Here is a 13,568-nt window from a genome sequence, read left to right on the forward strand (position 1 = left end):
TGTGCGAAATTGTAAGAGAGTAACAATTCGTGCACCACCGAGCTCGAGCATTTTTTGTTGATCTCGTTGTAGAACTCCTACTAGTGGCTTGAATGCGGAACGTTTCCTCTTTTAATTATTGCGCGTGTTTTTGTTTCATTGGAAACGTGCAAGGGTTTAATGCTTATTAACTCCTTTTACCGTTCCTTCTTTCCCTCTTTCGCATCTTTATTTTGAATTTCAAAAAGACTTGCTTTCAGTTTCTTCGTCTCCCTTTACTTCGTTATTCACTGCCATTACTTCGTTCCCTCCATTTCTCTCACGCTCTCGTGTCTTCGCGATTCTCTTCTTGTTGGTGTGGATTTGTCGCCATTTCTTCCTGATATTTCCCTTGCGCTCGCTTCTTTTTCCCTTACAAGTTGGTATTTTTCTTTTCCCTTTTATGTTCTTGATAGTCACCTTCTTGTATGAAGAAAACTGTTGCATGTGGTTTTTACTGATTGTGAGTCTTGATTCCTTCGAAAAAGATTGTGTCCTTCTTTTCGGCATTTTGTTTCTATTTTACTGAGAAAGCTTGCATCTTTACGGTGATTCCTGCACTCTCTTGCTATGACATGTGCTTGATAGTTTTTGCTTCCTTAGGATTATCGCTGTTCTTGTTTCTTTTCATCCTTACATGTCCTCGTCTCTAGGTTCACTACTTTTCTTTGGACTGTTGGTAGAGGATGACTGTAGCTTTGCTGTTTTGATGATGATGGGTTTCTTGCTGCTTGTGTAGAGTGATGTTGGTGGAGGATTTGTATTTTGAGAGATGTTTTTAGGAGATAGACTTTTTACTTCTTTCTTTTCGGGTTCTTACCTTATTACTGCCTCCAAAGGATGACCCTGGACCTTGGTGTGAGTCCCGGTGTTTTCCTTTTACTGCTGTTTCTGACTTCTAACATTCGCTTGTTATTGTTCGAGTTGTTTGATTAGTAACCCCTTTTCCTTTTGTCTCACTGTAGGAATAGTTGACCCATGTCTTCTCGCAAAAATATTGTTGAGATGTCTACCAAGGTCCCGGATGGCATGTCTGACTGGCTGGACTCCCTTGTATTGATGTGTCTTTCCGTGGTCGATTCTGAATACTTTGTGCGACTTAGGAGGCATCATAGGATTTGTAGTAGTAGAGATCAGGAGAAAAGCTACGAGTTGGTAGCGCCTGACCCTGATGAGAGGGTTTATTTTCCTTCTTTGAACCAGGGGGAACGTCCCTTCTTTTATGCGTATGCCTACTTTTTTAGCCAAATGAATATCACCGTTCCTTTCACTTCCTTCGAGACCGACCTGTTGTGGTCCTGCAACGTAGCTCCTTCTCAGCTTCACCCAAACTCGTAGGGCTTTATAAAAATCTTCCAACTGTTGTGTCAAGAACTGGATGTTCGACCTTCCCAGACTCTCTTTCTTTACCTCTTTGTTTTGACGAAGCCTGGGGTAGCTAAGAAGAAGGCTTCCTGGGGCTTTTTCCCTGCTACCCAGGGAAAGAAAGTTTTCTCCATGTATGATGAGTCTTTTAAGGACTTTAAAAATTATTATTTCAAGGTCCGAGCTGTTGAAGGAGCTTGGCCTTTCTTCTTGGAACAGAATCATGAACCTGCCTTCCCCTTATGCTTGCAAAAGAATGTGGTAGTATCTAAGTATTCGTGGGAAATGTTAGATGAGGTTGAGTAGGCCTTTGTGCATGTGTTGGAGGAGAATTGGGGACAACCTCCCCATCTCGAGAGGAAGAAGTTTTTAGGGGACCCCTCACTTCTCCGAACTGAATTGGGTAGTTTGCTTATTTCTTTCCTGGCTTTTTCTCCTTATTTTATATGTTTGTTTTATCAATCCATCCTTTTTTCACTTGCAATTCTGGTTTTTGCTGTGTTTTCAGAGATGGTAAAGACTACTAATTCCATGAAGGCCTTTAAGAGGGCAAGGAAGGCGACCACGGCTCAGAACATCTCGGCTAAAGGTTCTAGGGAGGAATCTTCAAAGGCTACTCATGAGAGGTCGACCTCGGATACTTCGGGGTCGAGAAAAATCATACCGTCTCCCCATTCGACCTCTGGTGCTGCTTCTCCTTCTGCTGCTGGTCCTCCTCCCAAAAAGTAGAAGATTGTTAAACCCTATAATCTGGATGCCCTTGACTTTGATGCTGTGGGGTTTGTTGATAACCAGATTGCCCCTTGTGGCTGACTTCCTATGGACGACGTGTCCATCCTGCACCACCTGGATTTTATCACCAGTAATAGTGTTTGGATGGCGCACATGGGTGCAGCTTTGTTTTGCTCGATCCAAGACTCTCCCGTCCATGCGACGAAGGCTTTTATGCTAGAAGCCAAGTCGGAGTATAACAGGATCAAGGGGTTAAAGGATGAGCTGGACGCCAAAGTGGCCAAGTTGGAACTGGATGTAGAGAAAGAAAAATCCAGGGCTGTTACTACGGAGGCTACTATGAATATGGCCGAGGAGATGGCCAAGAAGTCGAAGGAGAGTTATACTCGAACTTATGGCGAGTTGCTGGAGACCAGGGAGAGGCTTGAAGACCATTCCTCCTTCTACAACTCAGGATGAAACTCGTTTGAAGACCATTCCTCCTTCTACAACCCAGGATGCTGCTACTGGTGAGAGTTTGAACCCTTGATGACTTTTCTTTGATGTATTTTTGTATAGCCCGGTCTGTGGGCTTTTAAACTCTTCTTTCTTGTAATTGAGCCCTGGTGTGGCCTTGACATTTCAGTTGCTTTTCTTAGCAACTTTATTTAGGAAAAAACAAATGCTTTTGAACTTCTGAGGTTGACCTTCAGGTGGCCTTCTGAGTTTTTATTGTAGTAGCTTTGTCTCCCTTGGTGTGTTTGTTTGCAACCTTTGATGCTTCTAGGAATCTTTAGAGTGTTGGACTTTGCTGTCCGACCTCTTTTGATTGCCTTTATGTTTGTTCGTTTCCTGCTTTAGTCGGAGTGACCTTTGAGGCTAGCTTTGTTTGATGACTTGCTAGTGTTCTCATGGAACCTTTTTAGTCAGAACAATTCTGATAGCTTTTTGTGAGGTCGTGGCTTTTTAGATCGAGCTGTGTCCCTTCTAGCGCTCGTCTTTTGTTGGTCCGACTTCTCTTGTCGATTCTTCTCGAGTTATTTTTAGTAATCCATTTTTAATCAGGGCTGGCCAGGCCTCTTTCTATAGATTACTTTTTATAACTTTGTCGCTTTGATTGATTGGTCTAACTTCTTCATGTCGGTCCGTTCTAAGTTATTTTTAGCAATCCATTTTTTCTCAGACCTCGTCAGGCCTCTTTCTATGGATTACTTTTTTTAACTTTTGTCGCTTCGGTCGATTGATCTGACTTCTTCATATCGGTCCATCCTAAGTTATTTTTAGCAATCCATTTTTTCTCAGACCTCGTCAGTTCTCTTTCTATGGATTACTTTTTATAACTTTTGTCGCTTCGGTCGATTGGTCCGAGTTCTTCATGTCGGTCCATCCTAAGTTATTTTTAGCAATCTATTTTTTCTCAGACCTCGTCAGGCCTCTTTCTATGGATTACTTTCTATAACTTCTTGCATTAATCCGTTTTTATAACTTTTCATCTTGTCGATTTTGTAAAAATTGGGCAGTGAGTTTGGTTCTCACTTGGCCAACTTTGTCAAAGTCTAGTGGTGAATTTGGTTTTCACCTTGCCGACCTTTGTCAAAATCGGACGATGAATTTGATTTTCATCGTGATTGGGCGGTGAATTTGGTTTTCACCTTTCCGACCTGTAGATTTATAATCGGGCGATGAATTTTTGCGTTTGGATTAATGCGTCTTGGTAGAGAAACTTTGTAGAGAATCTGAAAAATTTTATTCAAATAGAAAATAGGCATATAGGCAAGAATATATACATGTGGGTGTTTACCCCTCTAAGTCAGGCAATTTTACAGATCTTGGCTTGGTGCCTTGTTAAAAAACCTTTTCAGGAAAAAGAGTACACCTTGACCTAAGATCTTTATTACCTCCTAACTATAATACCTTCTTAGGTTGCAGCCATGCCACGACCTTGGTAGCTCTCGCCCCTCGAGTTCGGACACCTTGTAGTAGCCTTTTCCCAGTATCTCGGTAACTCGGTAGGGTCCTTTCCAATTAGCTGCGACCTTTCCTTCTCCTGGTTGACCTGTTCCGATGTCACTTCAGATTAAAATGAGATCGTTTTGGGTGAAACTTCACTGGACGACTCTTCGATTGTATCTTGAGGCCATTCGACGTTTTAACGCCTCTTCCCTGATCCGAGCTCTCTCTTGGATTTCTGGAAGTAGGTCGAGCTCTTCCCTTTGAAGTTGGGAGTTGGCCTCTTCACTGTAGTGGATCGTTCTGGGAGATCCTTATTCGACCTCCACTGGGATCATTGCCTCCATTCCGTAAGCCAATCGGAAAGGTGATTCCCTTGTGGTGGAGTGTGGAATTGTCCGATATGCCCAGAGGACTTGTGGAAGTTCTTCAGCCCAGGCTCCCTTTGCATCCTATAGTCTCCATTTTAACCCGGCTAGTATGACTTTGTTGGCAGCTTCTGCTTGTCCATTAGCCTGGGGGTGTTCTACGGATGTGAATTAGTGCTTTATTTTCAAGTCAGCTACCAACTTCCTGAAACCTGCGTCTGTGAATTAAGTGCCATTGTCTGTGGTGATGGAGTGAGGAACTCCAAACCGTGTGACAATATTTCTATATAAGAATTTTTGACTTTTTTGGGAAGTGGCATTAGCTAGGGGCTCTACCTCAATCCATTTTGTGAAGTAATCGACCCCTACAATGAGGAACTTGACTTGTCCTGATCCTTGGGAAAAGGGTTCTAGGAGGTTGAGTCCCCATTTTGCGAATGGCCAAGGTGATGTTATGCTAATGAGCTCCTCTGGTGGGACGATGTGGAAGTTAGCGTGTTTCTGACATGGTGGACATGTCTTTACGAACTCTGTTGCTTCCTTTTGCAAAGTCGGCCAAAAGAATCCGGCTCGGAGTACTTTTTTGGAGAGAGCTCGTGCTCCAAGATGGTTGCCACACATGCCGCTATGTATTTCTTCCAAAACCTACATTGTATTAGAGGTCAGCACACATTTTAATAGGGGGGTCGAAATCCCCCTTTTGTATAGGGTATTATTTATGATGGTGTAATATTGTGCTTCTCGTCTCAGCCTCTTCGCCTCCTTTTTATCTGTAGGGAGTGTCTCTGACTTGAGGTAATTAATTATGTGGGTCATCCATCCTTGATCCTGACCTGATATGGCTAGGACCTTTTCTTCCTCCGAGATTGATGGGCTTTGCAGTATTTCCTTAATGAGGCTTCTATTATTGCCCCCTGGTTTGGTGCTGTCTAATTTTGAGAGTGCATCAGCTCAAGCGTTCTGTTCCCAGGGTATATGGCGGACCTCATATTTCCCGAGTTATTCGAGCTGTTCCCTGGTTTTGTCCAGGTACTTTTTCATGATAGGGTCCTTAGCTTGGTAGCTCCCTACTATTTGTGAGGTGACCACTTGCGAATCGTTGAAGATGATAAGCTTTTGAACTCCAACCTCCTTAGCCAGTCTCAAACCAGCTAGTAATGCCTCGTATTTGGCCTGGTTGTTTGAAGCAGGGAACTCGAATTTTAGGGAGAGTTCAATTTGGGTTCCCTGGTCACTTTCTATTATCACACCTGCACCACTCCTGGTTTTGTTTGAAGAGCCATCTACATAGAGATCCTATTTGTAGGAGTTCCTGGGGTGTCAGTATACTCAGCAATAAAATCGGCCAAATATTGTGTCTTGATGGCCGTCCGGGCTTCATATTGAAGATCAAACTCAGATAGCTCGACTACCCATTGTAGAATCCTTCCAGCTAAGTCTTTCTTCTGTATGATGCCTTTTAGGGGCTGGTTGGTCCGAACCTTGATGGTGTGAGCTTGAAAATACGGGCGCAATCATCGAGAAGTTAGTATGAGAGTGTAGGCAAACTTTTCTATCTTTTGATAATTCAATTCGGCCCCTTGTAGGGCTTTGCTGATGAAGTAGATGGTTGTTGCCCTCTTTCGTCTTCTCTAACTAGTGCCGAGGCTATGGCCTGACTTCCCACTGCGAGGTATAATATGAGTGCTTTTCCTTCCCGTGGCCGAGTAAGAATGGGTGGTTGTCCCAGGAACTTTTTGAAATCCTGGAAGGCTTGCTCGCACTCTGTGGTCCATTCAAACCTCTTTCCCTTCATTCATACAATTATGAACTTTTCTATGTTACAGATAATTCTCTTAATTAATGTTATTTGAGGTATTTCAGATTATGATTGCTCTCTTTTGTTTATGTTACTGTTACTTCCAACCTGAAGATAATTTTATTCAAGTAGATTTACTTTTCCCCTTTTGGTCTTAGTTAAGAAATCAGTATCTCAGGAGTTATCAAACTCAACGTGATCGATAATTGTTATCTTTGCTAATTGAATTGAACTTCAATAATTCCAGTCCTTAGGAATTGACTAGAACCTGAAGATCAGACTAATTAATCCACTTGATCTTCCCTTGCTTTAGTAAAGGCTAACTAAGTGGGATTAAGATTCAATTCTCGTCTCCATTGATAAGGATAACTAGGATAGGACTTCCAATTTCTCATACCTTGCCAAAAGTGTGTTTTACAGTTATTTATTTATTTTACTTGTCATTCAATTTACTTGTTCCTTACTTTCAAAACCCCCAATTTACAATCTTCATAGCCAATAGTAAGAACATACTTCCCTGCAGTTCCTTGAGAAGACGACCCGAGGTTTAAATACTTCGGTTATCAATTTATTTAGGGGTTTGTTACTTGTGACAACCAAAACATTTGTAAGAAAGGACTTTTGTTGGTTTAGAAGCTATATTTGCAACGAGAATTTATTCTGAATTCTAGACCATGCAAAAGTTCTCTCTTCAAAATGGCGCTGTTGCCGGGGAATTGCAAACGTGTGCCTTACTATTGGTTATTGTAAATATTTGCTTTTTGTTTGTTTATTTATTTTCTCCTTTTATTTTTATTAACTACCATGAATTATCACCCCTCTCGCTTTGAGTTTGGTTGTAATATTGTTGAAAGGAGTGAGAGCTATAATAGGAATATGCATCAAGGTCTACGCAATCAACGGTGGATGGAGCCAAGAGGATCTGATCACCCCTTTAGGCAACAATCCCTTCCAAGATATCATGGACAAAGACCATTCTACAATGCATACCAAGCTGATAGATATGGTGGACCACCTTGTAACTACCAACAAGCCCCACCCTGTGCTTATAGACCAACCTCTCAACGTAGATTTGAACCACCATACTCACAAGTTTCTTTTCACCATTCACCACCGTATGACCCTTATCCACCACAATCCCAGTCCAATTACTCCCGAGAACCACCACATTCTTGTTCTGAACCCCCCTTCCCAACCAATGAACCCTCACACCCACCCCAACCTCCTATGGACAACAGACTGTGTGTTCTTCTTCAAGGGCAAGCAAAGATGGAAAAGAGCATACTGGAACTCACTACTGCTGTAACTGAGGTAGTAAATTTAATAGCTTCCCGACATCTGAGGACTCAAAGTACTCCCACAGCTGCATGTGAGAAATCAAAAGAAGAGCGTGGCATGAAGGAGACACTAGAGACCTCGGTGGACAATGAGGAGCATGGCTTTGTACTGGAACAAGTAGAGGAAGCCATGATAGTTGTAGAGGAAGAAATGGTTGAAGACTTAGGAGATGTTGAACCTCCGTAGGAATCAAGAGCCATAAAGGATTTCACTGAGAAATCCGAAATTGATGTCAAGGAGGACAGTGCACAACCTCCACAGCATATACTTGGTGAAAAATTGGACGGAACAGACCAAGAAGTTGATTCCATGGGCAGTGACGATCTTGCCTCAAGCTCTCCTAGTCACGAACTCACATCTGCAACTAAATTCCTTGAGCCTGAAGAGCCTTATCCAAGTGAATACGAAGATGACGTCGAGGTAGATTTCTCTCAACCTCCAGCTTATGACTTAAGTGATGAGGAAGACATTGAAGACTTTGATCAGGACACAGATGCATGCGAAGAAATTTTCAAAAAGTGGAGGAATTCACAGAAGATCACAAGGGAGTAGAACTTACAAAACCACTTGAAACACCTATCCCAAGGCCATTACCACCTAATACAAGCTTCAAGTGGGTACAATCCTTAACCTTTATCTTTACTTTTCCACTTGAATATGGTTTGCTTGAAACAGATGGCCAGCTTAGAGCTCTCTGCGGCTTTAAGAGTAAGAGGGAAATAGCTCGCACTCAGAGCTGTTGCACAAGGTTCAATAAGGTTCTACGCTTCAACTCGAAATGCACGGATTGGCATCATGTTCAATCGAATGGATCTCGGAAAACATTTGGTTATCTTGGTGAGAATCTAATTCCTAAACCGCCCAGATGGAAAAATATAGATCAAGACGAAGGCGGATTTAAAAGCAAAGTTTGGGATCCTGGAATCTATTCTGACATTTGTCACCCCGGGAGCCTAAGAATCTGTTTGAAGCTGCTCAGAAGCCTTACATGCCTAGTTTGGGACCTCGGAGGTTGTTGGCATTCCAAGCATTGGTGGAGATTTCTGGATGAATTTAAGCATAATCCACCATATCAGGAAGCTCATCCAATGTCCAACTTAAGGACTTTAACTAAAAGTGCTAGGTGGGAGACAACCCACCATGGTATGGTCGTCTCTTTTTTAATTTTATTCCGTGTTATTTATTTTTATTCTTTTTCAATTGAACCTGAATATTATTCATTAGCATTGCATACTGCATGATTGCATAATTACATATATATATATATATATATATAAAAAGGGCGTGCGATGCGACCGCATTGCTCATGCGATCGCGTCAGTTGAGAAAACCACCTCCCACGCGTCCGCGTCATTCAAGCGGCCGCGTGATCTGGAGATCGGCGTAAAGATCCAACGCCCAGAAAGTTGGGCAAGAATCGTGCGGCTGTTGTGGTTTTCGCACAAAACAAACCACGCGGTCGCGTCCCTGATGCGATCGCATCACTTGCACAACACCCAAGCCACGCGATAGCGTGAGCGACGCATTCGTGTTGTGCGGATATCATGACACCCCAGTGGAGACAGAGAGTTGCGCTGAAACGACGCTGGAATTGTGCGTTTAGCACAATTTTCAGCGACGCGATCGCTTGCCTCACGCGATCGCGTCATTCATCCTTTTACCCATTCCATGCGATCGCGCCACCCACGCGATCACGTCAACCCCCATTCCACCCCAGCCACGCGACCGCGTGCCCCACGCGAACGCGTGGATTCAAATTTATTAACCCCCTCGGTGACGCGAAACCCTACCCTGTCGCGCCCCCCCAACCCCTTTCTTCTTCCTCTTCTATGCAACCCCCCCCCCCCTCTTTGCCCCTCGCCACCTCAACCACCTCCACCGGCCGCACCACCGTCGACCAACTAGCCACGACCGTGACGCCACCACCCCCCTTCTTCCTTCCCTCTCTTTTTTCTCTTTCTCTTCTCTTCTTCCCTCCACCACCGCTGCCACCGCCGCGCCCAGCCACAGCCACCAAGCCACCATCACCACTGCTCCACCCACCACCAACACCCTCACCCCTTCCCTTCCTTCCCCCTTAACCCGTATCCCTCCCATTACCCCAAACAGTAACCCCTGCCACCGGACAGCCGTTCACCGCCGCGCTAACCGCCATCACCGCCGCGTCAGCCACCACCGCAACCACCCCCCCAGCCATCTCTCAGTCCCTTAGCTTAGTTCATACTCCTACCAGGTTCCGCCAAATGCCACTCTTTCAATTCGTAGTTAATTGCATATTTTTCCGTTTATGTTCAGAATTAGGCTAGTTAGATATGCATGTTGTAGTGGATTCTAGGTGGTTAGGTAGCCTAGGATGTGGTTAGTGGATTTAGGCCTGTTTAATTGCGCTGTTCTTACTACTTGTTTTATAATTTTTGTAAATCTGCTGTTGCTATGATCTAAGTATTGTTCATATGATGTTCTTACTGTTCCTGCTGCTATTGCGACTGCTCTTTCATGTTCATATTATTTATATCTATTTGCAGTTTATTTTAGTTTATATGAACTATTCTGCTTGCTGTTTATTTTCTGGGAACATCCAATTTTAGCCGGAATGCTGCCCAATTTTCTGTAAATCATTTTGATTCTCATTCATGTCTTGGTTTTGGCATTTTCAATTTTGCTTTCTTTCACTTTCACCAAACCAATTCATGAATGCACGGGCCAGCATTCTTATTCCTTTTGTTTCCCGGGTTTATAAATCACATTATTGATGATTTGATTTCAAATTTTCGTTATTGGTATATCTATATGAATCATCAACACCTTGATTTCCTTGCTTAAATATGAGTTGTCTGTTGCTTCAAATTGTGATATTCTTGTTACTTAGAAACCAATCATCATGCCACTTACCTTAACTTTCTTTTTACTAACTCACCGATTTATTATTTCTAACCTTTTTTTCAATTTAAAACCACTTTTAACTTTCTAACAACCCCCTCTGCTTTTTGACTCACTTTTCACTTTTACTTTTTAACTCAAAGCATGTTTATGGTTTTTCCTAATTAACATCAATTCTATTACTTTTTGGATTGGAATTTCTCATCTCAGCTTTTTAATTCTGAACCAATCCAAAATGCATAATTATTCAACTCATTTCATTATTCTACTGCTCCTTTGCCACTACGTGCTTATTTTGTTATTTGCCTACTTGTTTTTCTGTTTTTATCATATCATAGATTTCTGTTTTTCAGGATGTCTGACACTCAAAGAAAAGGAAAAGGAAAGGCAACAACTGGCAAACGGAAAAGAGGAGAATCCTCTATGTCCATCGTAGACATCATGCATGATGACTCCTGGCGGGAGAAACACTTTACTCCGCAGGAGAAGGCCGACCAGCTACTCCCTGCCACTGATCCCACTAAGTTTGCAAACAGATATTGCGAGTTGAAGTATCCAGTGTTTGCAACCTCCAGGAACCTGTACTTGGAGCGGACTCTAAAAGTTCTGGAAGAACTCCAGCAATACACCTCCGATCAGATCAAACAAAGAGGCTGGTTCTTCCTGGAGAGAAACTTGACAAAGGTCAATGCTTCTTGGGTAAAAGAGTTTTACTGCAATTACTTCAAAACTTCCCTAGATGCAGTGAACCTAAGAGGGAAGCAGATACTGGTCACTGAAGAGGCCATTGAGGACATTCTGAAGCTTCAACCTAAATTCGATCAGCTCGATGGTTACCAAAAGGCTGAGGAGAACATGCGATGTATGAGGTTTGACTGGGATGCGGTCAAGGCAAGGATAGCCCTTGACCCGACTATCCCATGGGTCATGGGTCAGAACACCACCATGCCTAAGGGAATTCAAAATTTTTAAGAATGAATTCTAGTGTTTCATGAAGCATGTGAAGCCTGGCCGGCTGTAAAGCCATGTCTAAATTTATTTGGACTGAGGCTTGCAATTTGTTATCAAGAGCAAGCTAGTTGTTGCTAATCAACCTGCTGCTGATCCTCAATCACCTGCTGAAGCTTGGCTGGCCATTGGCCATGTCTAGTGTTTTGGACCGGAGCTTTCATTGAAAGCTTGGCTGGCTAGTGAGCCATGTCTAATTCCTGGACTGAAGCTTTAGACTAAGAATGCAAGATTCCTGGAATTCATGTTAAAAATTTTGGAATCCTTATTTTTTCTTTTTCAATTAATTCTCGAAAAAAATACAAAAAAATTAGAAAATCATAAAAATCAAAAATATTTTTGTGTTTCTTGTTTAAGTCTTGAGTCATATCATAAGTTTGGTGTCAATTGCATATGCATCTTGCATTTTTCGAAAATTCATGCATTCATAGTGTTCTTCATGATCTTCAAGTTGTTCTTGGTAAGTCTTCTTGTTTGATCTCGATGTTTTCGTGTTTTGCATCTTTAGTTGTTTTTCATGTGCATTTTTCGTTTCTTAGAGTCTAAACGTGAAAGATTTCTAAGTTTGGTGTCTTACATGTTTTCTTTGCATTAAAAATTTTTCAGAATTGTGTCTATGATGTTCATCTTGACATTCAAAGTGTTCTTGGTGTTCATCTTGACATTCATAGCATTATTGCATGCATTCATTGTTTTGATCTAAAAAAAAATTCATGCATTGCATAATTTTCATGTTTTTCATAAAAAAATTTCAAAAATAAAAAAAAAAATATCTTTCCCTTTTTCTCTCATCAAATTCGAAAATTTGGATTGACTTTTTCAAAAAAATTTTAAAATCAAGTTGTTTCTTATGAGTCAAATCAAATTTTCAATTTGAAAATCTTATCTTTTTCAAAATCTTTTTCAAAATTCAAATCTTTTTTAAAATTCATGGTTATTTTCGAAAATTCCAAAAAAATAATTTTCAAAAACCTTTTTCTTATTTTTATACCAAATTTTCGAAAATAACATAATCAATTAATGTTTTGATTCAAAAATTTGAAGTTTGTTACTTGCTTGTTAAGAAAGATTCAAACTTTAAGTTCTAGAATCATATCTTGTGATTTCTTATGAATCAAGTCATTAATTGAGATTTTAAAAATCAAATCTTTTTAAAAATTAGTTTCTAAAATATCTTCTTATCTTAAAACTTAATTTTCGAAAATTACTAACAAATTTTCGAAAAAAAAAAAAAAAAACCATTTTCAAAAATCACTAACTCTTTTTCAAAATAATTTTCGAAAATTATCCCTCCCCCATCCTATTCTATTTATTCATTCATATCCTAACATCTCATCTCACATCTCTTCCATCCGTACAGTTGTGTTTCTTCCTTTACATCACATTCTTTGTCTCCCCCTCTTTTCTTCCACTCACAAAGGGATCCCTATACTGTGGTATAAAGGATCTCTATTATTATTATTATTTTTCTGTGCCTTCTTCTTTGTCATATGAGCAGGAGCAAGGATAAGAACATTCTTGTGGAAGTAGATCCAGAACCTGAAAGGACTCTGAAGAGAAAATTAAGAGAAGCTAAAATACAACAATCCAGAGATAACCTTTCAGAAATTTTCGAACAGGCAGAGGAGATGGCAGCCGAAAATAATAACAATGCAAGGAGAATGCTTGGTGACTTTACTGCACCTAATTCCAATTTACATGGAAGAAGCATCTCCATTCCTGCCATTGGAGCAAACAACTTTGAGCTGAAACCTCAATTAGTTTCTCTGATGCAGCAGAACTGCAAGTTTCATGGACTTCCATCTGAAGATCCTTTTCAGTTCTTAACTGAATTCTTGCAGATATGTGATACTGTTAAGACTAATGGAGTAGATCCTGAAGTCTACAGGCTCATGCTTTTCCCTTTTGATGTAAGAGACAGAGCTAGATTATGGTTGGATTCTCAACCCAAAGACAGCCTGAACTCTTGGGATAAGCTGGTCACGGCTTTCTTAGCCAAGTACTTTCCTCCTCAAAAGCTGAGCAAGCTTAGAGCTGATGTTCAAACCTTCAGACAGAAAGAAGGTGAATCCCTCTATGAAGCTTGGGAAAGATACAAACAGTTGACCAAAAAGTGTCCTTCTGACATGCTT

The 13,568-nt window shown here is 41.3% G+C and overlaps 1 non-coding gene across 1 annotated transcript; it reads right to left on the reverse strand.

The window, feature by feature from the left end:
- Nucleotides 1-13,460: 13,460 nt before the first annotated feature.
- LOC148577434 (small nucleolar RNA R71) lies at nt 13,461-13,568 on the reverse strand. The gene has a single exon (XR_015903271.1). It is a non-coding gene; the product is annotated as a small nucleolar RNA R71 (small nucleolar RNA).

Source organism: Arachis ipaensis, chromosome B1, assembly GCF_059453495.1.
Source record: "Arachis ipaensis isolate K30076 ecotype BB chromosome B1, ASM5945349v1, whole genome shotgun sequence".
NCBI lineage: Eukaryota > Viridiplantae > Streptophyta > Magnoliopsida > Fabales > Fabaceae > Arachis > Arachis ipaensis.